Raw genomic sequence first — 27,456 nt, forward strand, 5'->3', positions numbered from 1 at the left:
AGTGGATTGAATGTATTCCTGCACCAGATTGTAGTGCACAAACAGCAGCCACATTGCTGGTGAACCATGTGTTCTCAAGGTTTGGGTTGCCACAAAGAATTGAGTCAGACAGAGGAAGTCATTTCACAAGTACCCTAATGAGTAAGGTATGGCAAATACTGGGTGTGAAAAGGAAACTACATATCGCATATTGGGCAGCCTCTTCAGGTGGAGTTGAACGGAGCAATAGGTCTGTTGTGGATATTTTAAAGAAATCCGTGGCAGAAGCAGGTTCCAGCTGGGATTTACGTTTACCGTTGGTTTTGATGGCAATCAGATCAACTCCTGCCAAAGCAACAGGTGTTAGCCCCCATGAGGTCTTGACGGGTAGGAAAATGGTGTTACCACAACACCTACTATACAGAACACATGAGCAGACACTTATGAGTGCATCCACAGTTCATGAGTACATTGATGAACTGAGGAAGCATTTGCAACATGCATTTGCTTTTGTGCAGAGAAATCTCGAAAGGGCTGCTGACAGTGCTAAAACATACTATGATAAAAGAACATCAGTGAGAGAATACAGTGTTGGGGATCAGGTGTACAAGTTTCATTTTGGAAAAAGTAAACAGAAAAATTCTAAATTTCTAGCAGCCTGGCAGGGGCCATTTCGAATTATAGATAAGGTCTCTCCTGTGGTTTATAACATTTTGAAAAATGAAGGAGCAGTTTGTTCACGTAAATCAGATCAAGCCATGTCATCCCAGACACGAGATCAGGCGGCTTGAGCATGTAGAAACAGAAAGCCGTGGGGCTGCTTCCCACTGATGCACACAATACAACAGAATGTCCCTTGAACACAAAAAGATAAGATAAATGGGTACAGTCAGGAGGCAGTGACAGAGAAGTTAAAAAGTTGATTATTATAATGGCACATAAACACTGTAATATATGTAAATAAATAAATAATATAAAAAGTAAAAAAAAATATATAATGGAAGCTCATGGTCGGTGTGCAGAATGAAAATGCATTGAATTTAAAATGTTGTTTCATGTATGCTTATTTTCTTTTTAACCTGTGTTTAATTTCAGAAAAAAAATGTTTTATTTTTGGCAAAAGGGTGGTTAGTATTGTGCTATATACTTAATCTATTTCTTTTCTATTTTGATTTAGAAAATTAACATTATTTGATCGGAGGTTCTGGGATCAGAAGCTACGGGAGACGATGGAGTCCTGGAGCCCACGTGGACGGATTCCGGGAAAGCCCTGAACGGGGGTGAAGACCAAGGCTGCAAAGCGATCAGCATTAAAGATGACACCAACAATATGTTTAATGATGATGATATTCGGAGGGAGAAGCACAGGTGGTCATTGAACCTGGACCAGCATCTGGTATCGCGGTGGAAGAGGCACCAGGCTTCATCATGAGTGATAGAAGGATGATTTTCCAAAATATCTACATACCATTGAATCCTGAGATTTTGATTGAAAAACATTTGAACAATACCGGAATTAAAATTGAACAGACTAAAGAGTGGCTGGAAATAAGAAAAGAGGACGCTAAGCAGTCGATAAGAGATATATTAATGCAATTGGAGAAAACATTTGTGAATTCAGCAGACATTAAGAAGAGGAGAGGAAAGAGAGGTGCGCTGATGTTCGCGATATCATTGGTAATGTCTATAGTTGGAGCCATAATAGGTACCACAATATCAACAGCGAATGCTATTTCGGTAGGAACACTGAGTACTAAAGCGCAACAGTATTGACCTAGAAATAATACAAAAAACATTAGATGGGATTAGAGGGGGACTGGATGAACAAGTAAGATTCATAAATGAAACTGCAATCATTCTAAATGAACAAGCAGATGTGATGCAACGGGCAACAAAGCTAATTATTAAGCATGACAGAACTTTAAATGAAATATTGAACATAATGAGTCCTGTTGATAGAATATTAACGAATTATATGAGAGAAGTTCAAACTGCAGTTTCACAATTGATTCAAGGACATATCCCCTTGTATTTTGTTTCGCAGGATACTATTCGTCAAATGATAGAAAGATTGACCAGGGGGGAAATTTATGTGGTACAGGTAAAAATTGCTTTTGAAATGGGTAATACAATGCCATTATATGTGGACTTGGAAAGACTAGAAATTGGATTTTTGCTATGCATCCCATATGTAGCTCCTGAACTTATTTATCAAACAAAGTGGGTACACAACATGGGATTTTGGCAAGAGGACAAATTTATTAAGATTAAGACTCCAGAAGTGGTGGCATTTCAGTCATGGGAACCTGAAGTTTACTTAATACCAAACCTGGAAACATGTGTCAAATTTAAAGAACAAAATGATATGTGTCCAGGTAAACCGTTTGTTCCTGATGCCACAGATGCTATTTGTGGTTTGAAATCTGACCCAAGTATATCAGAAGGATGTGAAGTGATTATTAGCAATATGGGGAGTGAAGAACTGGCACAGGTTAAGATGGTCAGAGGTAAATGGTTGGTCAGCACCTGCTTAAAGAACATGACAGTAGTACATTTGAACCATGGAACATACGTGGTTAAACAGGTGAAATATAATGTTTTTTATTTACAGGTTCCAAAGGATACAATTGTGTCAATTGGAGGGTTAACATTGTTTCATGCAACAAACGATATTTGGGAAAGCCAAGTGGAAAATATCGATTTTTTTCAAAGGGGCACTTTTCCAATAGATCCGGATGTGGAATATTTATTGAATCACAAAGAAAGACATGTTATAAAAATGAATTAGAGAAAAAACAATATTACAGTTAGTAATCTGGGGATAATAGAAGTGGAAAGATTTAATTGGGGAACCTGGGGGGAATGCTCAATAGTGGGTTTGGCTGTCCTGGTGCTAATCATGGGTGGATGGTTGATTGTGCTATCAGTAAAAATAAAAATGTTGCTGATTCTGGTAGCTACGTCAGGAAGAGAAAGATATCCCAATATACATGCATTTTAAAAGAAGGATGGGGGGAAAACTTGTTTTTAGAAATTGGCTTGGATCGTAGCCAAGTTCTAAAAAAAAAGGAGGGTATATGTAGGAGTGTTTAGCATGTTTTGGGAGCACAGAGTACAGCACCACTCCACAGGATCAATGTATAGCATGTTTCTTTTTTTTTAAGTGCAGCGCCACTGCATGGGTTTGGTGCATTGCTATGATGCAGTTGATTCAAGCTATGTGTTGCCAGTGTAACATGGACATATAAGTAAGGGCAGGTTAGTCAGTCAAAAACGATTTTTACATATAAAATGCAAATACATTTTTCACAGTTAAAAGCACACATCTGTACCTTCAAAATGTACACTGTTTCTCACCTGAAATGCCTATGTTGCAAGAGACACATTTGGTAATTAACAAACTAATCTCACTAACAAGACTAATAATTATAACTCATTAATAAAAGAATGTGTCTTCACTGCAAAAAGAGGCAGACTCTGAAAATCAGTTTTAAACACACATTCAAGTTTTTTTTTTTCTTTGCCTTCCTGTGCTCTGTCCACAGTAACTGCAGGAAGCAAAGACTTCGAATAAGCAGGAAATCAGCTTGTTACAGTTGCAACTGTACAAGAAGAACCATTGTTAAAAGTAGGAGGATAGAACATGATTGATTCTGATTGGAGCACGCCACATCAAGCATCATGTTGGAGGCTGTGACTAGTGCTTTGCTGCAGAATCTGGGGGAAGAAAGGCAGGGACATCTTGACACAGCTCAAAGAAGGACGGGGTTGACAGCTGGGGAGGCCTGATTCCTAAAGCAGATTCCACTTGGTTGCAGAGAGTGGCTTTTCCAGTCAACAAGTCCCAGTTCGAATGACGGCAGATGCTTATCCTTGCTGGGTGAACCCCTCCAGAAGGCGAACAGCCAAAGAAGTTACATGCTGAATAAGCCTGGTAATTATCTCGCTGAGGTGTGGGGGCTGAGTGTGTACGAGAATATTCAGTCAGTGTAGGAAAGGAGATTCCTGTGCTTTACTCACGTGTTTAATGTTGCAAATTGAGTTCTTGTCTCCGCCACTCTCTTTTCAGTGTATCACAGATAATGCTGTTACTGTGCTATTTCATTTATTTCTGTAAAGAGTGAGATCGTGTTTAAATGCAACTTTTATAATACACAAAAATATCTGAAAGCAGACGGGTGGTGTGCTTTATATTTACCAATACAGTGCTGATGATGTGGGGAGATGTTTAGACAGTGCAATTGTCATTTTCAAGGTAGCTAAACATAATATTTGGCTGCAGCCGTGTGCACAATGTAATTCAGTATGAGCAATTATAACTAACTGTGTGTGTTGTAGTCTGTCGGAGGTCTATGAGTCGGCAGAAAAGGAGGCCCGGGACATAGTTCACTACCGTATATAAGATAGTGAAAAATACCACATGATAGCTCGCTGCCGTAGATAAGACATAGAGAAATTGCACATGGTGGCACACTAAAAATGAAAATGTGGTGTTCCTGAAATGCAAGCCTGAGGTCTCTGTAGTGATTACACGAAAAATCTAAACAAAAATAAGGGGTTCTGGATATTGGGGCCACAAATAAAACAAAGGAATTATGCTCACCAAAATACCACCAACCACGCATACCAACCACGCATACCAACCACGCATACCAACCACGCATGTCTGTGTGCTGAAATAATGCATGTCCACTGTATTATTGTTGTACATGGCCCAATCTGAATACAAGGAGTGATTGTTGCTAAATTATTTTTCGGCAGTAAGAAAAAACCGCCAGGCCCCAAATCTACACAAAATACCCAACAGGGGAAACCACTGTTTCCCAGATCTGCATTTGGCCTCTGTTCTTCCAGATTTGTGCATCTTCTGCAGGTTTTTCCTTGAATGTTCAGTCTCGGGTTTGTTACCCATCGTGTTCCTGATCCTTTGACGTCAGCATTCTCGTATCTGATCACGTGATTCCTGGTGTGTGCCCTGTTTCTTGTTTTAATGTCCTGGAAGTAGCCATCTTCATCTGGGTAGTCCTTTTTGGTGGCCCATATCAGTGAAGCGTCTCTTCCCATAAATTATCCTCTGGTGTTGCACATCGCTACGTGTGACATACAGTGTGCTATGGGGACATCAATTTCTACAGCCATGAAGATCTTGGATTTTCCCATGCTGTACGGTAGGAGTGCGCAGACGAAGCATTCTCCTTCTGATTATCTTCGTCCTACTTCCTTCATGTGTTGATACCATACGTTGTTTCCGAGATGGGCTGTGCTGTCCAGGTAATCATTGAGTTCATTATTGTCTTCATGTGGGTTTCTCTTGACCCTCAATGTCCTTTTGTAGTTAGCTATTGCCACGTCTCTAAATGTGTCTATATGACTCTTTCTTGCTGGAGGATTCATGGGCATGGGCATGCTTGTTAGCGGAGCGGGTTTCATTACCTGTATTGCTGTGGTAGGAGAAGGTTTTGCGTTTCTTTTCCTTTCCTTTTTTAATTTTCCACCAACTCCCCAACGCGTGTCTGTGTCGTAGGTCTGGTGCTTGTTCCTTGCGTCTGGGCTGGCGTGCTTTCTGTTATAGTCTCTGTAGTTCTAGTTTTCAGTTCCTCGTGTAGTTTCTTAGCTCTGACTATGAATGGGAACAGATGATCTATCAGTGCTTGTGTTTTCTCTGAGAGTTCCTTTGTGGCTACTACTGTTCTTTTGAGGGATTTTGTTATGCCCTCTTTCATTGGTTTCTCACTTGGTTCTTCTTGGTTGCTTACGCTATTTTCTGGAGCTGTTCGTTCTGTAGGCAGTTTCCCTTTCTCTGTTGCCCTTGTTTGAGGCCCTGTTGCCATTGATACTTGCCCTTGTTTGTGTGTGTTCAGGGTGCGTGTATGTGCAGTGGTCAGTGCTACATTTTCATTCACTCCGTGCTGACCCTGTCTCCAGCCTTTGTCTTCATTCATTACCTCAAGTGTGTATGAATCACTGCTAATTACATTTAGTTTTATCTTGTTTGTTTTACCATCAGCTTTTCTGGGGACTGAGGTCACTATATAGGGTCTGGGTGCTTTCGTGGGCCCCAGACATTCATTATCTGGTGGATGCACTGAAATTGGGACACTTCGTGCACCAATAAATAAAGCAGTTCTGGAAGTCAACAACAGAAAGACAATGATAATTGCTAAGCATATACACATAATAGACTTGCAGGACATCTGGCAGCATTTTTTTCCAGAGAAGCGGGGGCGCCCCTCTGCTGGTGGTAAAACTAAGTTACTGTTCTGGGCCCCCATTTCGAACAAGTCCATAGTCAGTTATTTATTCCTTCTCTTGCTCTGATCTCGTAGCTCAAGAGTTCATTACTACTTAAAGTGACGAGTGCTTTTCAAGTGCCTCCCCTCTTGCTGGTGATGTCAGTAATCTCTGAGTATGCAGTACAGTTTCTTTTGCTAGCCTATGGAAAAAAGGGTTAGGCTAGCATCAACAGGTGCATCACATTCATAATGCATATTTATAGTAGGTCCCAGTGCACTCCTTGAATTTGCCTTGGTCCTGAGGACATGCTGGAACCTGTTCAATGCGAAGGAATGAAAAGGCGGAACTTCCAAAAATCACACAAAAATAAACTGACGTAACAATAAAAATAAAAATAAAAGTGAACATGGAAAAATAAGACTACATATAAGGAAAAATAGAGGGAAAAAGTAAAAAAGGAAAAATAAGATAGTGAACTTTCTTGTTTCTGCTCTTCTTGATCTGTCCATTGGCAGAAAATATGGCATAGTGTTTCTTTCTCTCGGTCTGTCCCACAGTGGAAATTGAAGAACTGTGTCTCTGTCCCTTCGATCTGTCCCACGGTGGAAAGATAAGCACTGTCTCTCTGTTTCCTCGATCTGTTCCACGGCGGTAAGTCTCCCTGGAACCTCCTTAGGTATTCTCGCTGGAAGTTACATAGCTCCACCTGGAGCATTATGCCGTGGAGGAGTGTGCCCATGTGTGAGATGTTGGCTGGATCTCTAAGGAAGGTGATGACGTCAACATCTGCAGGCCTCCCCACCATTTCCAGATAGTCTGTGACTAGTCTAAGCAGGACGTTGTGTGCCAGCCGGGTGTCCTCGGGTGATAGGGACATTTGGCCTGTTTGGCTGGCTCCTGATCATGAGCTTTCCTTTTGATTCGGACAGTCTCTGCACCTTCCTGTTGGGTGGACTACCACGAGGTGCTTTAGTTTAGTCCACAGCTGGTTCAACTGAGCTAGGTTTCTTGGGTCTCTGATGAAAGTACGTGTGTCAGTTGTTCTCCCAATGAGTCCTGGGCAATTCTCGATTATTTGAAAGAACAAAGTGAATGTGAGTTCATCAATGTCTACCGGCGGCGGAAGCATTTGTTTTCTCTTCGCTGTGCTCGGGTAGGTCGGCAAAGGCTTCCGTGATGACAGTCAGCAGTTGCAAGATTATTTTCTTCTTTGCAGAGTCTTGAATAAAGTCTGTGACATTGGTTTCTCTCCCTATGAGTGTCGGATATGATATTGCCACCAGCTGGAAGTAGGTTAGCACATCCCACTTGAGGTCACTGCTGGGAGATACCATAAATTCTGTAAACAAAGTCTTGACACTGGTTGCTTTCAGGACGCTGTGTTACGCTCTCAAGAAGAACTGTCCTTCTCCTTTTTTTTCTATCAGAGTCTTGATTCTCTATACTACTTGAGCGTGACGTTATTTCAAAAGTTTGTTTTATCAGCGTTGTTGTGGCTTTGTGTATGTAGTTCCCTTCTTTATCCTGCAACTGTGGTGCCCAGGGTGTCCATTTTATTGTTCTTTATCACCTTTCTCTGGTTTGGGGAAATGTTCTCATTCAAATGTGACAAATTAAAACAGAGTTCTTTGTCATTGTGTTGCTGATCATGCGTACTTCTTCCTCGCCATGGATCTTGTCTGCACGTGCTGTGGTTCTTCTCCGTTGTCTTTGGCTTCTTTGTGGTTGGATGCAGCTGGAGGGCTCTCTCCTATATAAGGTTTAATGTCATTCAGGAAGAGCCATGACTTTCTGCCCTGGACTTTGACGGCTGAAGGAGTGCAGTCCTCTACGATAAAAGGGCCATTGAATCGTGGCTCATCCCACTTCTTCCTTGTAAAGTTCCTTATGAGAACAGCGTCACCAGGGAAGACGGGTGGCGCACATAGACTTTGCATGGAGTCTGTTTCAGCACTTCCTGTTATATTTTGTGCGGCGCTGCACCCTTTTCTTTGTCGCTGCAGCTTGCCTGAAATGACAGAGATGCTGGATGTCATACAATTCAGGCAGTCCTGCATCTCTGTCCCCAAGACCTCTTTTGTTGGCTGGGCATCACATCTAGCTCTATCTCGGGTGGTAAGAGGGGTCCTCATCCTTCTGCCTGTGACTATCTCGTGCGCCGTGAGATGATGGTTGGAGCCTGGTTGGTTCAGAAGTGCATACAATTCCAGTGGTAGACAGTGCAGCCATCCCTTTTTCAATGTGAGTTTCAGCTTGGCTATCCTCTCCTTTAAAAAGCCGTTGAGAACGCACATATGCCACTCCCCTCCGGATGATACGCCGACGAGAACTTGTGCTTTATACCAAGCAACAAGCTGATCTGCTCGAAAACTTCATTAACAAAGTGAGCCCCATTGTCTGACCTCATTACCTCGCACACCCCTCATCTAGGGAACACTTCCCTCACTAGATGTTTGGCAGCAGAGGTTGAGTCTGGGTGTGCACAGGGACCTGCTTCTATCCATCTAGAGAATGGACACACCACCACAATTAAATACCTGTACCCATTGCACACTTGAATCATGTCGACGTAGTCGATATGAAAGTGCTGGAATGGTCTATTTGGTGGGGGATAACTCCTCTTACTACTTTTAGTGTGTGCCCAGCGGTGAATTGCTGGCAGATTATGCAGTTCACCATGAAGAACGCAACATGCTCTGATAAATTTGGTGTAAACCAGTCTTCTGCGAGCATTGCAGCGAGATTTTCTTTTGACATATGTATAGGGTAGTGTAATTGCTCCAATGCTACTTTCAGTAGGGCGACAGGCATTGCTGGTTTACCAGTGCTGTCTTGCCTCCACAACCCGTCAGAGGGGTTTAAGGAACACCCTCGACGTTTCCACAAATTTTTCTCCTCCTGAGGTGCCTCCCCTTGGAGTTCCATTAGCTGAGTCTGTCCCATGTTGCTATAGGCCTCTGGTGTGGCTCGTGCTACCATCATACGCTCATGGGTACGTGCCACCTCCACGTCCATGATTGTTTCACCCTTAGATGCCATGCGCTTGGCTTCCGTGTCTGCTTCATGATTTCCACGTGGCACAAAATCTGTCCCTTTGGTGTGGGCGGCGCATTTCACCACCGCTATGCCTACTGGGAGCTGTAGTGCTTTTATCAACCTGTTGTCCAATAAGGCTGCATGTTGCACTGGCGTGACGTCCGCTCGGAGGTAGCCCCTCCTTTTCTAGCGTGCTAAGCCTGCATGCACGGTAGATGTCACATAGGCAGAGTCACTGTACACCATTACTTCCTGGTCTGCATGATTCTCAATGGCGAGTATCAACGCCAATAGTTCTGCAGCTTGCGCAGAATAGTGAGATGGTATTCGTGCACTGACGAGTACCTGAAACTCTCCATTCGCTAGGTGTTTTATCACGGCCACGCCTGTGTATCTTTGTCTATCTTCTTGGTTGATTCTTGATGAGCCGTCAATAAACACGATCTAACCAGCTTCCAGGGCATTTTCCTTTACCCTGGGGATTTCATCATATAATTCCTCATAATTTGCGCAGTCATGTACGGGTTCTCCCTCTGTGACTGGTTCAGCTATGAAAGTAGCTGGATTCAAAGTTTTACATCACGCTATCTTGATCGATGGGTTAGAGATAATCACTTCATATGCGGATGCTCTCTGTGATGTCAGCGTGCACTTTGGTTTCTCTAGTATGGCGAATAACGAGTGCTCGACGTACAATGTCATGGAGCACCCCATCACAATGGATGACGCCTTTTCAATGGCAAATGCGGCAGCAGCTAGATTTTGTTCACATGGGAAGTGGCCCTTCATGACCGGGTCCAGACTCCCACTGTAATATGCTAGGGGCTTGTACCCCAGTGAGGTTTGCTGAGCGAGCACTGCTGTCATAAAATTGCCATTGGTATGTGAGAACAGTTAGAATTCCTCTGCATAATTAGGAATCCCAAGTGTAAAAGGGGACAAGATATCCACCGACGGGCCCGTAGGTCAGTGCTCACCCTCTAGTACTTGTAAGACAAGACAGCTGCACCATGTGAGGGATGGGGGTGCAGGATTCACTTACTCCAACACGACTCAAAAATGAGGAATTTGGCAAAGGGAAGTCCGTTTAATGACAAGTACATCAAACAGGGAAGCAGTTGGGAATTAGCATCGTTGCGATCACCTGTCTCGCTCTGACTTCCTCGAACTTCAGTTGAACAACAATTTTTATACACAAAACGCGTCATCATTGACGTCTAATTCTAAAAAACTTATCATGTAATATAATTGGTTAGGAAAGGTAACTTAAATATAGGTGTTATATCTCCTATATGATAATGGAGAATGCAGATTGGATAACTCTTATCGGGTGGGTGTCTACACCCCTCCCTCTACATCACACATGATAGACGTCACTACAAGTACGACGTCTCATTGGTTCTATGATATATAGGACCCTAGATAACTTGGTCCATTGTGATTGGGCAGGTTACACCCCTAGACATAAATTTCCACTTTTAATTAGCAGCATGCAGAATGGACACCCAGGTGCCAGGTGTCTCAAGTTTCACCCTGCCTCCCTTCCATCAATCAGTATCTTGGGCTATGTGTCAATTAGCTGGCTGGGCATGGCCTCGAAACTGTAGCCTCTTATCTGGAGAAGTTATGGCACCCTTGGATCTGGGTGACATCAGACGTTGGTAATTCTTTGCGCCTGTCTTGGTCACATGTCTGTTCACTGTGAATATGCTTCAGTTTCCAGCTTTTAGTTATTTAATTCTGTTTTCAGCCTCGCCACCTGCATGGGCCTCCCTTATCTTGACCTTCACGGGGCAGGCTGGTATGCTCTGAAGTTTTGACTCCTGTTAGCTGACGCTCTCCTCCCCTTCTCTGGTTGACCTCAATTTCCCAGGCATGAGCTGCTCTTTGTTGAGTTTCAATTTTGCTCCTTCTCCTGGCTTTGGCTGGGATATGAAACCAGGCCTGTTAGGCCTCTGGCGCCTGGGCATACTCTGCTTTTACAAAAGGGAGTCGCACTTGTATAGTGTGCCTTATTGAGGCAGATATAGTTGGCGCTTGCTGCTCTATTCTTCTACTAATCATTGCAAGCAGTATCGTTTTCTTAGCTTCTTGCGTTCCAAGCCTATTTACACGCGTTTAACTGGTTGGTTACTTCCGTCTTGTCTCATAGCAACGTTTCCTCAAGTTTTAACATCGTCTCTTTCCTGTATCCATTACATCTATTTTCATAGTTACTCGCACTGTCGTGCTATCTTCGATAGCTGCTTTTTGTTCATTCGCGAGTCTGTCAAGGCCCTTGTGTCATTTCCACTGGTCTTCCATTACAGCTCTTTGGGTCTCTTCATGGACCGTCTGTAGGTACTATTCATTTCGTCTCAGCGGCTGGTACGGCTATCTGATAGGGTACCGTGCTGCCCAGGGCTGTCTGGTTATGGGCGCTTCTACCGGTATGGATCTTCTAATGTACACTGGACAGAGTCCCAGTGCAGTTCTTTGTTGGTTCATCTGCTCCTCATACGTCGCATACCTTGGTGAGTACTCTACTGGTACCTCAAAAAGAGGGGCAGAGGTGCAGGCCATGTCTGGGACCTCCTCTACACACCTATGGTTACCCCGACTCTCGGTTTCTCTTGGGGGGCTGGTGTAACTGATAGGATAGAACACATCAAGTCTTTCTTTAGGCTGTCCTATTGCGGGTATAAATCCAGCCATGTGCCAGTGAAAGGATTCACTCCCACTACTGTCACACCGCCTATTCTAGATGTGGGTGCCTGTGGTAATATGTTTGAGTTCTATATTGCCATTGCATTCTGTTGTGTAGGTGCTTGCATCTTCATCGGTACCTGCTGTGTCTGTATTGGAACTTGCTGTGTTTACATTGGCCTTCTTTGCTTTGCAGGTTGCATTTGTGGTGCTTATGTCTGATACTGCATGTGATCTTGGGAATAATATTCCGGTGGTTCTGCGCTATATCATGGAGGATATGTGTTCCCCCCTCTTGGATAAGCTGCTGTTTGTCGATTCTGTTGCATCTCTGCCCTGAATCTGCATACGCATGAAATGTGTCCCACCTTACCCCATGTCCAACTTTGCTGTGTCTGTCCCCCAAACCTAGGTTGTCCTTCATTAAATCCCCTTCCTGGGGAGACTGAAATCCGAACCCTTTGTCTCTGGGTGCACCTCTTCATACTCACTGACAATAATTATATTCTCCCTTACTGTTAGCTCCTTGTACCAGTGGTGCCCCTTGTGTAACAAACCCTTCCACTCTTGATGTCAATACTGCCCCTTCCACTGAGAACTTACAATTACTTCTGTGCTAATTTTGCTTCCTCCATCTTCCTGTCCTCCATTTTCTTTCTGGCTTTCTCTTGATTTAACCGACAGTGGTGAACTATGGCCAGTTGAATCCCTGTTCACGGTTTTACTTCCATCCCTACAATATGTTTCAATTGCCTCTGTACCATATCAGACAACCCCAGGCAAAGTATGCGAATAAAATGTATGTATTTGTCCCACGGTTCTCTTGTTTCTAGCCACCACTTTTCCTTAATCTCTTGAATATAGGCAGCAGCATCCCCATCATCATGCATCTTACCGGTCATAATTGCACTAATATCTGATAAATCAGGGTACTCAACCCTAAGTGCCATCCATAAATTCGCTCAGCAATTATTAAAGGGTGCTGCGTCATGATTGGTGTTCTGAGCTGTCACTCCAGGATAGCCCACCTGTTTCCAAAGGTCATCTGTCCGCTCTTCTAACATGGCGGTGAGCAATCTTTTCATGTTACCCACCGATAAAGTTAATCCCGCTGTCATTCTTTCTAATTCTTAAATCCATTTACCCGCCCCTGATGTCAATGATGTCAGCTTACAAATTAGATTGTTTTTGTTCATTTGTGGCCATGGAACATAGAGCAGTTGTCCCACTGCTTTCTCTAATAAAGGGAACTGTTTAAACCCTGCCTCTAATCCAGGTGCAGCCGCTCCATTTGTCTCTGTAACTGCATCTGTCATGCTTATTTTTTTTCGCTCTGGTAAATTCCTCAACCTATTTATGTAAGGAACTGCTTCTTCTAAGCTGCTTGATCGCATGTTTAGGCATTTGGGCAATTCAATGGGTTCTGCCTTCTCCTTTCTGGTTCCTCTAAATCTAACGTGCTGTCTCTTTCCCTGTCCTCATGCTGGTAGAAGGGGCTTGCTCAGCCTCCTCTTCATCTTCCTCTCTCTCCTCAACTCTAAAGATCACATATCACTTTCATCTCCTTCAGCATCCTCCCTGTCCTCAAAATCTATCCTTTTGAGGGAACTTGTTATATATATCCCACTCATCAGGTCTTCCAGTACATTCCTTCCCCCATCTTGTGCAGACCCTCTTCTGTTTCCCATTGTACTACTTACGCCATCCCTCTTACTTCTGTTCAACTTGCCAATCCTCCTTTTCATGGCTTCTGCCTCTACTTCATGTGGAAGCGTATGATTTTTAAATAGCTCATCCACTTCCTTGCGGCATCTTTCTAAACTCCTTTCTCTCAGTTCTTGTCTTTTTACTTTCTCTCTCTTTCTATATCTGGGAGTGTACATCCCCTGATAATCTCATCTATTTCTCTTTGTCATATTTCTTTTATTCTTTCCATCTCTAATTGTTTCTCCCTGTTCCTTTCTTCCGCTTTTTCCTTTGCATGTCTCGCTGCTGTTTCCTTTCCTTTTCTTCCTCTCGCCTTTTCTCCTATTCTCTGTCTGCCTCCCATTTCTTTTCTCTCTCATTTTCTCTTTCATACGCTCTTTCCCATTCTCTTTCTTCTCTTTCTCTTTCCCTTTTTTCCTGTTCCCTTTTCTCTTCTTCTATCTCCTGCTTTCCTCTAACTTCCCTTTCTCTTTCTTTAAAATCGTCCATGCCTTTTTCCATCTATTGTGAGCTTTGTTATCCTACCCATTCAATCAGAGCACTCATCATCTCCGCCCTATTGTCCTGTCTCTCTTTGTGTCTCTCGAGCTCTTCCTCCGCCTCTGTCAATTTTTCCTGCAACTCTCAGCATTCGTTATATTCATCATGTGTGGACACTGGTCCCTGTTTACTTATTTTGTCCTTATTTATGACATCTTCACTGCTATACTCGGGGAGCGCATAAGTGGGGTTAGTGTATCCTGCCGCTGCTTTTAATTCTCATAATGGGTATAATCCCTGTGCTTTGGGGAATGGATCACTACTCTGTGGAGGGGGGGAGGAGCTGTGGGTTCTGTGTCCCCTGCGCCATGCTGGTTGATAATCCATACATTCTTTTATGGCTGATTCTCCTCTCCATACACTTTCCATAATTGCAGAATGGCTATCGATGCTGCAACTGTTTCCCTTTATATGCAGCATGTATATATGTTATATGTTGCAGTACTGACTTTGAGTGAGTACCCTCCTGCTGCCAAGGCATAAACATCTTGCCTGCAGTATCCTGTACCCTTTGGGCATAGGGCTTAAGGATTTTGTCTGTACCAGTGTAATGCTTTACATAGGTGATTAATGGGGGTATCTCTCATGATGATATGTCACAGTTAAGTTCACCAATACTTACCAAATCCCTATTTCAATTCTACCTCACTCTCCTTGAACTCTGGTTCACACTTTTCCCCCAACAATATTCTCCCTACTCCCAACACTTCAGCGTCTCTCCCCAAGACCACGCCTTCTGCATCACCCAAAGTCCCTGAGCGGCACCACAAACACTGCTCATGCACCAGACCACACCCTTTGGTCCACAACTCCACGTTCTCCACAATATACACCAATATGTGCTCCAAATTCACTTTTTGCAAAATCTAAACTATCGTACAACATACAGCTGGCGACAGCATTCACTACACAAATAAATACAATTCCCACCTCCTGGTGAGACTATCTTCTCTTTATCATTTATTACCTCGCAATGAGGTTTACTAAGCAGTCTTCCCTGGCCTTGGCAGAGGATATCTCATCACTATTACCTCATACTGAGGTTAACCGCAAAGTCTTTCTTGACCTTGTCAAGGGTCATCTCATCATCTTCATCTTAATTCCCTAATATAAAAAACCTCCCTCCCCCTTTTTGTTTTGTTGCTTTACTTCAATTCAAGAAAATACCATCCCTCATCTCTAGGCCATGAGCCAGGGGGATTGCCCCTTGTGGTTAACCTTGTGTGGCATCTCGTGTCTGGGAATATACGCAATGAGTGAGGCAGGTGTCCTATCTGTGATCTAATTAATAGACACTGTTTTTCAATTATGGGTCATGTGTGAGAGGACCGCATTTGGAATTATTTCACCTTGGATTTGAGACTATTTCAGCTAATATTAATACAGATGTTATGTTCTCCTCAACCGCTAAGACTTCCCTGAGCTTATTCTTCATAGAGTTTTCTGACTTATAATTACCCTCCACCTGGCTCACAGTGGTCAGTTGTACTTTTCCATACTTTAATTAATTTGTGAGAATTCCATTTGCGTTCTGGGAATACTTATCTCATGACATTTCTGTGGTAGATACTAATCAAATAACAGTTAAAGAGAACAAAGCCCTCAAGTCACTGCTCTGCATTCCCTGGTCCTTAGCACCAGTTTTGGCTAGAGAGGAGCTGGGGTTAATGGTTATTAATGATATCTTTGCATTAAAGACTTGCCTGTTTTAGGATTTGGGAAGAGCCAGGCGCTTCAATCTACAAAACCCATCCCCTGGAAATTAAAGTACTGAAGGGTAGGGGCCTCCTTCCCTGGTTGGCACACATGGAATCCTGGCTTCTGAGACTTGGCTTAAATTCTTCTTGGGAGTACCCATTTTGTATTAATAAAGAAGATGTGTGATGTGTTAAAACTGAAAGTGTTTATGGAGAGTGGATTGAGGCTGAGTCACTAATGGTTGGCAATGGAAATGCTAGGGTGCAAGCATATTTTAATACTAAGATTTCTGGACACCTGGAAATCTGCTTCGATGAGGTTATCCCACCCCTCCCATATGATGAGGGAACTCTATATTAGGCTGGAATTTGGGAGTTTGCCAGGATTAGTGCAAACTGGCAAATGGAGGGGCTTGGGTGTGTGCTAATGCTCCCCCTGCAAAGGTTTCAAAGCCTAAGTGTCTGATATTCATTTCCTGTGTCCATGTCCTGCCTATTGGAATTAAGATCAAGATGTATAAAACAATTGCTTTTAGAGGATTTTACTTGGCATGCTCAAAGGTTCCTGCTATTTGCTCAATGTATGGCTTCTCCCCAAGAGACGTTTGCATTGGCTAGCTGTCTTTGGCGTGCTTGGAGTGTAAAGTAGAAAACCAGTGAGACCCTTGCTCTTTGTAGGGCTCAGTAGAAATGCATCATCTTTTAAGTCATGTACTCATTGTGTTCTATTTATGACTGTTTTAAATGTGATTTGATTTTTGTGGTAATGTTTTTACTTACTATATATTCTTCTATGGATATTTTCAAAATAAAGATTTGTTGTTGACTAAAGGTGGACTGAGAGAACCTTTAGCCACCTAAGTGCAAGAACAAACTATCGCCTATGTGAAATTTGTCATTTTTACTAAAGGAACCAAAAAGATGGGTATTCCTAATGCCACACACATCATTGTGCACGGAGAAGGGCTATCAGCAATACATGTCCATGTGCTGGCTGATAAATGTATCTTATTTTTATTTTCAAGTATTTCTTAAGGTGTCTCTAACATAAAGACATGAGGCACTTTACAAGGATATCATAAAATAAAAATTAAAACATAAGAATTAGAAGAAAAATGCAATGTAAATTAAAAAAAAATCCAGATATCATAAAACACACTAAAAACTCAACTACTTTGAAAGGATGAATTTGTAGAGCTTTCGGAAGGCTTAGTAGGAATGAAAGCAATGTCATTTCACCTTGCAAGGCATTCCAGGCCGGTAGAGCAGCATCAGAAAATGCTTGCTTACAAATTTGCTGTGTTTAAATGTAGGTATTTCTAGCATTTCTTGCCTAATAAAAGTGCATATATGCAAGAGAACATATGACTTGAAGAGAATCCGGAAATTAAAAGGAAGCCAGTGCAAATGATAGAAAATGGTATGATAGGATAAAGTTTCCAGGCAACCAATAATCAATCGAGCCACTGTTTGCAAAACAGATTTCATTAGTGCTAGTGTTGAACTTGGCAAACCAGAAAGCAAAGCATTTGGCCATCTACACTAGAAATACCCAGACCATGAAGCACAGATTGAACATTAGAGACAGTTAGGAATGGTTTTATAAGCCTCAATAATGTTGAAGAGTAGAATAATAAGATATTGTATCAATGTGGTGGTGGAAGTTCTAGCAGAATGAAGGATATAACCTAAAGAATGAAACAATCAAACCAAAGTAAGTGACATTACAAGCTCTCTTGGAATGTCACTTACTTTGGTTTGATTGTTTACGTATGATAGAAAATCGGATGTCTTTACATTCTTTATGGTTACAACCTTTAATGTTTCTATTGATTTGTTACCTGCGCAATTGATCCACTTGCCCAGACATGGCTTGGGATTCTATCCTCTGGATCAGAGGCACAAATAGGGGTATTTTCATCAGAATTACTGCAGGGGTAATTGTGCCATGGTAATTGCACCAAAAATGGCTGGAAAGTCATCGGATTTACCTCTAGCTCATAGCTGGAGGTGAATCCTCCAACTTTCCGTCTAACTCGTAGTTGAGTGGTGCAGTAATGTGGCAGTAACGCTATTACCGCCACATTTCTACTGCAGCGCTCAACTCGTGGTGAGGCCCTTTCCTTCAGACAGTTTGAGGCCAAAGGAATCTTACTTGCTACAAAGGTTTTCTTGGCTCAAGAATTGCTGCTTTCTATCATAAATTGTGTTCCTTTAAGAGCTTTTTGAGAACAAAATCCATTGAATGACCCCATTTGCATTTGATTTTCCAAATATTAGATTTTAGCTTTCTGACTAAAGTAGAATATCAAGGATTCAAACATCTTCTAGTTACCTTACTATCAATATGATTGACTATATTTTCAGAAATAGAAAACAATGTATACCTTCTGAAAGGCATTAGGGATGCTTTTGGGACATCCTGACCTTCATGGTCTTCAAAAGGTGCTCTGCACATAAAACCTATCAAAGACAGCAAAGGTCTCTTACTCCTCTGGGATTCCCTGCTCACCATCACTTAATCCCCTGTTGCCGGCCAGGAGACACTCCCATGCAGAGCATAAACAACACTGACCCTTTAAGCGCATCTCAATTGGTCAGGCTCTTGCCACAAAAAAAGTTTTTATTTTCCCCGAGGCATACCGGGCAAGAAAAAGCCCTGGCATACCGAAATTTAATGAAAACACAGTTGATATACTGGTTACGGTCACAGCTGGCTCTGGGAGTGGTGTGGCTCTGATGCAGATGCTGGGTGCTGTCGGGAGTGCACAGATGAACATGAAGATCAAATTCAAGTTGGTCAATGGGCTTTTTCAAGCTATGGTCTGCCTGCCTAACCGAATGCTTAACTCCCCATGAGACACTTGTGGTTCAAATAACTGAATAATAGCAAACTAATCCTGCGTCCGGGTCAATTATTACATATTGGTGCAAACACTCAAACAATTCCCAACATGGGAGTTAAACATAGAGTATAAAAGTCTGGAACAAACAAAAGTAGTGTGGGTGTCTGGAGAGGGAGATTGTAGCAAGAGTTTGGAGTGAGTTTCCGTGCTGGTGGGGTTGTAAAGTGAGCTTTGAATGAAGGGAAGATAGTTATTAGGGTGAGGTTAAGGAATATCAGTAGAAGATTTCTGTTGGGTGTCAGTAGGAGGAAGTTAAGGAACATCAGGAGGAGGTTGGAGTTGAGTGTCAGGGGGTGGAGGATTAGGAACATCATTTAGAGGTGGTAATTGAGTACCAGGAGGTGGTTGGAGAACTTTAGGGGGGGTTTGAGTAGAATGGCAGTAGGTGATTGGAGAACATAAGAGGGGCGCAAGTAGATTGACAGAAGAACATTTGTGTTGGTCACCATGAGATTAGGCCGAAACACGTGTCTGGGGTTGCTCTTGGTACTCTCGTTCAGGGGAGAATTGCACGCATTTCGGTGCTGGACTGCTTAAGTGGGTGGGACCAGACTGGTATGCAGTTTTTCTCCTCTGTGAAAAGTACGGTGAGCTAAACTGTGGTTGTAGACCCTCCTGAGTGGGCACCTTCCCACAGAACAGGTTATTTGGCTGCGCTCGTTCTTGGTAGTGGGGCTCCCAGAACTATCTTTGAATTTTTAGGAACTTCGGGTTTCACTCTAAGTTACCCAGAGTAATCCAGACGTGGACCACTTGCTCTTTGTGCTTATAGAGGCACAGCTTCACCTCACCGATGAGGCCCGACTAGGCCGAAACACGTGTCTAGGGTTGCTGTTGGTGCTCTTGTACAGAGAAGAATTGCCTAGCATTTCGGTGCTGGACTGCCTACGTAGGTGGGAACAGACTGATATGCAGCTTTTCTCCTCTGTGAAAAGTACAGTGGGCTAAAATGTGGTAGTTGACCCTCCCGAGTGGGCACCTTTCCACAGAATGAGTTATTAAACTTTGTTCCTTCTCAGGGAATCGTACCAGTAATGCGACCATGTAAGATCACCTGGTACAAAAAAGTTGCCTTTGTGCATTAAAGAAATGCCAACCCCCATTACTGCGACTAATGGAAGCAGGGAGTGCGGTGGTGATCCCCGCTCCTCTTAGTCGTGCCAATGTGGGTCAGGGGTTGCGCCATTGTCCCCCGCTTCTGTTAAATGGAGAGCAGGGGACAAGAAAGTTTACAGAAAAAAAAAGAAAAAAAGGGACCGTGCGGCGCCAGCGCCGACCCACGTAAGTGTGTGGGAACTGATGCCGCAGGGATCGAGGGAAGTTGGCAGCACACTTCTGAGTGTGCCACCGTCAAGGTAAGTTGCCAGGAGGGTGAGGGGCATGGGCTTAGGGGGATGCGGGCCACAGTGGTCTATCTTATCACTCCACTGCACCGTACTGGTCATTGACATTTTAGTCGGCAGAATTAGGGGCGGAGCAGTGATCACATAGATTCCATTCTCAGTAGAGGGGATCCCAGACCTTTTTTTGGATAACATAAATGATGTCATCAGTAACTGCATCAGTCTGCTCGTGTACTGCTCAGTGGGGAAGCTCAGAGTTAAGTTGGCATATCTTCCATTTATTTGACTGAATTTCAAAGATTTGGTTGCCTTGAATTAATTACATTTTTCTGTCGCTTAACTAACGATGTTTCACCAAATTATATAAAAAGAGGTATAAAACACTTCATATAGTTGTGCTAGTGACACCATAGTTCAGATTACATCAATCCTGTAGCTATAGGGAGTGTTTGGAAGTAGTGAGTAAGTAGTACAGCAGTAGAGGCGAAGTAGTGGTGTAGGTTTTGTTAGGTTCAACTAGAAGTTTAGGGACTGAAGTGATCATCTGGTTTTTTTATGGGAAACTGGTGGGAATTTTCAGAATGCAGAGAATCAATCAGGGTTGTGCATAGGTGAACGCAACAGCGGAGTGCAGGAGATCCGTTTGTACTGGGGTAGAGAAGGTGCAGGTCTGCAGTGGCTGTGCAGTGAATTTGTTCAGTCAGCATGGCAGGCTCTACAGGTTTTGAGCTAAAACACTTTGCATCAGTCTAGTACATGTTCGTATTGCCATTTTGTTTCTTTTATTATAAAACAGCCTAATTTAAGGCTTTTTTTATAAAATCAACAGTAACATTCCAGTGAAACACTATCATACTGAAATCATCAGAACGCATTTTATGTATCGCAATAATTAAAATCGTTTAGCTTCTGTCACTCAAGGGCAGTGATGCCAATCCTGCTTAAACATCCCTGGACAGGACAGCCAGGCGATATACCAATGAAACGTCATTGCCTTCTAAGAAGCGCTGCTAGAGTTCATCTTCATCATCCTGTAGGCACCTCCCTATGGCTAACAATGCCCTTCTTTGGGTTCCTTTTGAAAAACTGACAGACTCAATAGAACCGCTCCAGCATAGACGTCACGTACAGTGAGCTGTGGGTATGCCCATACGTGCCCCCATTGTATCCAAGGTCTCCACCACGTTAAATTTGATCCGTATATATTCCTCTCGAATGTTTTGGTTAGGGAACTCTTGCACATAGGTTCCGATGGAAGGAGGGTTGCTGTTTGCATTGATACCATCAGTACTCTACCTTTAACCGCTAGGTCCACCCATGTCGATTCGCTATCCATCTTGTTGACATTTGTTTTCAACAAAAGTTAACATTTTTGTGGCGATAGTGACAGGGAATTAGTTGTTAACTTCTCTTCCAATCTGGCACCGGCTCCCCACATTCTGTCACAGGCACGTGGGATTTGATCAGCTACTGCATTCTTGCTGGTAGGCACCAGTGCTTTTTTCCACCCATCACTTTATGCTGATGTTAGCCTTTTATAGTAAGTGGTCTGTTGCTTGATTAGTGCTGAGTTTGCAGATTCTAGGTTGAGCTTGTATCAAATTAATTCTATTGGTGTAGAAGGTGACAGATGAACGAAGGATCTGATGCAAGCATTCTCCATTTTTATTTTAGCATTTTATGATATGATATGATATGATAGTTTATTTATATAGCGCCTATACACAATGTGTTTCAAAGCACTTCAAGGCAAGGGAGGGACAAGGGAAAATACAACGACATTCTTACAGGCCATGAACAGTAAGGATGTGAAATTAACTATTGTACTCGGCCTGACGACATTTCAGATAGTGCAAGAGCTAATACATAGATAAGGAAGGGAGGGCGAGAGTGGGAAAGAAATGGAAACAGACAGGCGTCTACCGTACTAGGCCTGACGACATTTCTAGTAGAGCCGGAGAAAAACAAAAGGTGAGGGAGAGGGGTGCAGAAAGGGAGGGGAGGAACAAAAACGAGCGACTATCGTACTAGGCCTGACAACGTTTCAGATGGTGCTGGAGGGAGGGGGAACAGTAAGGGGATGGGGGAGCAACAGACGAGGTTGCTATCTTACTAGGTCCAGGGACAATTCTGAAGAGTAGGTGCATTGAAGAAAGTAAGGGGAGGAGATAGGAAAAGGGAGGGGAGGAGAGAACAGAGAGTAAGCAGTCAAAAAGAGTGGAGAAGCAAGAGGGGAGAGCGAATACAATTGCAGAAGTCAGTAGTAACACATAATGTTGCAAGCCAGGATACAAGATGAAGATGGGAACAGCATGATTCAGGGCCACCATGAGTACAAGATGCAAAGGTAGTCCAGCATGAGAGTTGAGAAAGGGTGACGCACCGTGAATCAAGGAAGTCCATAAAAGTAAAATCCAGCATTGGCCACAAGACAGTGATGGTGAAACCAGAATGTATCAGGACAGACTCCTGTGTGCGGGAAGGGAGGGGGGCACAAGGGAAAAACACAGGTGGGACCAGAGAGGGTGGGGATGGCCTGTGGGGACACGCTTTTTCCAGCCCCATACCATGCCACCATACAACAATTTGGGGAGCATCTTCATAAGATAGATGGTCCTGATGGCTGTAAGGGAATAGCCAGCGTGCTGATTCATAAATGTGTTAAGTGCCCCTTGTTGCTGTTATAGTTCTTTCTCCAGCCGGCGAATGTGTGCAATCCAGTTTAAACTGTTATCGCAAATCACTTTCAAATATTTGTATTAATTCACTTCTCTGATGAGTGCATCGTTCAAGCTCCACCTATACTTGTTCTTATTGACAAGCTCTTATATATTTGCAATTTGGTCCAAGAAAAGACATAAATGGGCATCATTATGAGTTTGGTGGTAGCTCGGCGATAATACCACCAAGTTACTATCAAATGGTATTACCGTAAATGCCCCTTGGTCGGGTGTTATTACCAGAAGGTCCGGTTTGGTGGTGTAAATCCCCATTGCATGCAAACCACAGGACGCCATTGGTGATTTTTAGCGGTATTACCACCAGTGGAATTACTCAGTGGTAATTCCACTCATTTCTGTAGGTAAAGTGGAGGTATCCAGTATCCGTCCAGTCTGACCTATAGCTTCAAACAGATGATTAAGTATCTCTGCCCATCTATCCTGGTTTAGTTTAATCAGGGCAAGACATATCCCATCTGGCCCTGGTGCACAAGATCCCTTACCGTGGAAAATTAATTGAACAATTTCTAGAAAATTGTATCACCAATTGGCTGAAGCCTAAGGTCCCACCCAGTCAGTGTTGGGCTCCTTGTCGAGGAATTCTTAATATGCCTTACCCCTCCTCCACTGATGTTCTGACGGTCTCAGTGCGTCGATTCTCCTTGGAGCCGATAATTTTCCAGAAATTTTGTACGACATTCATTTTGGTTGCCCTCATCAGAGTTCTCCAGTTCTTCAATTTCTCATCTCTTCTAAATTTGTGTAGACAGATACGATACATACTTTCAATGTTTAGCAATACTTACAGGATCCTTCACATACTTAAGTGCCCTACATAGATCATTTCTTAGCTTCCGTTTCTTATCCCTGATCTGGATGCAGAAATGATGTTTATTGGTGTTAGTCTGATTCATAGTCCTTATTCTCACATTATGGTGGTCAGAAGGTGTTGCTAAGCATCTTTGCAATCATACTCTGATACTCCCTACAGTAGCTATAGTACATTTGCTCTGGAATCTCTGCGGACACTGTAATCGCCAAGCCCTAGGTCAGTGATGCATTACTGGGGATGCAAAGAAATTAGACGCTTTCTCTAAATTGTGTGGTTGCCAACTCACCCTGTAAGTTCCAGTGTTATGTTCCACCTACCTGTCCAATAGGATCCTCCAGAACTGGCTCTTTATCTCTGACAAAGCAACTTATTGTTAAAGGTGAGTGATCGCTTTCTTCTAAATTCCCAATTTCAAAAGAGGCTACCAGGTTATAAAAGCGAGATTGCAAAAAGCAATAATCAATAGTGGTGGCACTGTTCTTAGTGACCCTTGTATATTCTCCTGGGATCCTTCCAGCAGACCGGCCATTGAGAACCCATATTTTAATAAGTAGTCATGCCACTTGACCCATTTGGCATTATGCTTCTTTTGTTTTGGATGTGCCTTCAGAATACCTAGGGCGCTTTCCTTTTCCAATTCCTGGTAAATAGGTAATTTGGCATTGATGTCTCCCATAATTAGTATGGGTATATTTTAGGTGAGAATTTTGTTTTAACTTCTCTAAACTGCATCATGATTGCATGTGAGTGCTCCAGGCCCAGCGGGTCTTAATGGCTACGGCTTCCTCAAACTCACCCAGCCAATGTCCTTTGACCAAAGCCACTTATAGGTTAGGCAAGTTTGCAATGGTCTCAAGTGACAGATGAATTTTTGCGCTAATCAGCAGTCCTCGCTTAGGTCTTCCAAGAACCTGGCAGTCCCCAGGCTTTGGCAATGATTTCCCTTATCAAAATTTTGCGGGTTAACGGCCCATGTATCCTGTAGTATAATTAGATAAAAGTTCTCAATTCATTCCCAAAGACTTTTCATTTCCAGATAATTGAGTGTTCCATGAGAGCACTCTAATCAAAATTCTCGTTTGCAGCACCTGGCCAGCCGGGACGGCACCACCTTTGCAGGCACAGCAGACTTGTTCATTCTAGTTCCTGTATAGTAGGAAGTTCTCATCCCATTGCTTACCACTTTCACTACTAGCTTATCTTCATGACTGTCCGTATGGATTGCATTATGTTCCAGGCGATGTATAGCCATATGATGTCGTGGGAGCTCTTGCTCCGCCTGGCTACAAACGTAGCCCATATTATGGAATTCACTGCAATGCAGCTGAACCATATTTTTGACAGATTCCGAATAGAAATAGACAATTGATTCTGCCAAATTCTCGTCTTCTAAGTGCTGAATTTATCCTGATGTCGCCAGAAATTCATTTCAGACCAAAGACTGTATATATTACATTAAAAAAGATCCTTAAAAGCAGAGCTTACTTGCATTACAGGTACAATGCCTGCCTTCAATAGCCACTTAACTAAAACCATGCAAAACAGACATGCATAGGCAGATCCAGGAACTTCATTAAGATGATATACAACCATTAATACACATTTAAGCAGGCTACAACTAAACAAAAACTCCCTCAACCTGCAGAGCTAAGTTCTGGCCTAATGGCCTAATAGCCAGGCTTTTACTTTCGGATTCTGCTGCCTGTCATTCTATTAAATAACTATTTAAGGTACAATTTACTGACACTTCAGAGTAGGCTGCCATGATCCCCAAGTACTTTGAAAATTGTAACCTTGAGCCACAGTCAAAGAAGATTTAAGTAGTTAAAACCTTTAATGAAATAGTTTCCTATGACATCATGTTTAGGTACAACATCAGGGATCGAAATTGAGATTGGATAAGCAGGAGCTAAAAGCAGCTCCTGGGTATCCAGCATTAGCCAAGGACCAGGAGCTATCACTGGGGAACAAGGAGCTAGTATATAGCCTTCCGCAAATATAACTTCCACATAAGATGTAAACAGAATTTTGTGCCCTAATGTATATTTATAGATTGCACAGAGTTACATTTACATAGGTGTGTTTGTTCGGCCTGGGGAGCCAAAAGTTGCTCCTTGTAGCTGTTGGTTATAAGCTAATCAGGCTCTTCCAAACTACAAGCAGGAGCTAAATAGCTTCCAGCTCCCCTCAACTTCGAACCCTGCAACATAGACACGGAAAACGAAATGTCCTCTTGATGGTGGTACCCATGGGTCGTTATGACTTCTATCTATGGAATCCATTTACATTTGTAGTGATTGATTTGTCAATATGGCGGATTTCCAAGTTTTCCAGTTATATGGACTTGATTGAAATAAGAATCTGTTAAATTATACTATTTTACAATTATACCAAACTGTGCTAAGCATGATAATGTAAATTGCATTGATACTACAGTGCATGTGAAGCCTTTTCAAGATACACTCCTCGAGTTTTACAATTAGTTTTAATTCTTCTTTTGAGTTGTTGCACTCTGCTGTAATGTATTTTCATAACAATGGCTACACATGCCCAACGTGGCAGAGCATGGAGCATTTGCTTTGGAAAACAATCTGTGAATAGTAAAAGTTAGACATTAGGCCTTTGCATGGTTCTTCTATCTCTTTACTTTCCTCAGAAAATAAAATAAAAAATAAAAATGTTGCTTGAACACACATCGCTTTTGTGGCTTGCATTGAAAACAGGTCAACCCTATCATGCAATCTAAAAGGTTCAAATGCTGTTCTGTATATTGCCAATTGTGCTTGAGAAGAGAATGTGTCCAGGCCAATAGATGTGAATGCATGTTTGTGTAATGCAGCCCTGTCAAATTCAATCGGAATGTCCCCATGTTTCCAGCTGCTGCAAGAGGTTTACATCACCAGAAGACAGAACCCATCGCACCTGCTTATGCAGTAACTTTACATAAATCACGAAGATTGGGTTTAGATACAGACTTGATTGACATTAGACTCAAAGTCGTTATTAATGGAATGAGCTATGCAGCCTTATCCATGGAATGCACAGTCCAAGGTTTGTACACACTTAATGTTGACGTCTCAAAAATATCTGTCCACATACCAATCATAAACAAGTGTAGCAAAGTATGCTCTCTATAAGCTCACGTATACCTCCAATTGACATCCACCAAAAAACAATTAGAGCACAGGAAACACAAATAAAGGCTAGACAAAACACAACCGCAGATCATATTAATATCCCTACTAACGAAAAAAGACATTGGTAATGGAAAGCTGTAGACATTGGGGACTGGGGACTGCTACCTGCAGTGCAACGCTTACTCTAACAGTGATGTATGCAGAATCCCCCAGGACAAGGATCGCAACCCAGCATCCTATGTTCCATGTTACCAGCCCACAAAAGCAACTCTGCAAACCACATACAATCTTTGACAGTTACCAAGTGCCTGTGAATGACCGGTATGCAAGCGTCATTCGCAAAGAGCCCCGTGTGCCGATGTCGTGCAGCCTCGAAATAATTAATTAACAGATCAGCAACACAGACAGTCACACAAGTAGGGGATCCCAGCAGCACTACAGATCAGTGGAACCGACCTGGCGTCGTGTGGCCATGTCTGGAGAACCCAGTGACACAAGGATGGTGAGCTAGTCTTATATATTTCTCAGTGGATGGAGCCGTGCCACTCTCTGAAGCATAATTGGAAGCATATGCAAGAATTGTATTGCTTACATGTAACGTCTACATGTCATTTCCAAGCAGAAATCCTGCTCCCACGTT

The sequence above is a fragment of the Ambystoma mexicanum genome, chromosome 4q (assembly GCF_040938575.1).
Source record: "Ambystoma mexicanum isolate Mex_15411 chromosome 4q, UKY_AmexF1_1, whole genome shotgun sequence".
Classification (NCBI taxonomy): domain Eukaryota; kingdom Metazoa; phylum Chordata; class Amphibia; order Caudata; family Ambystomatidae; genus Ambystoma; species Ambystoma mexicanum.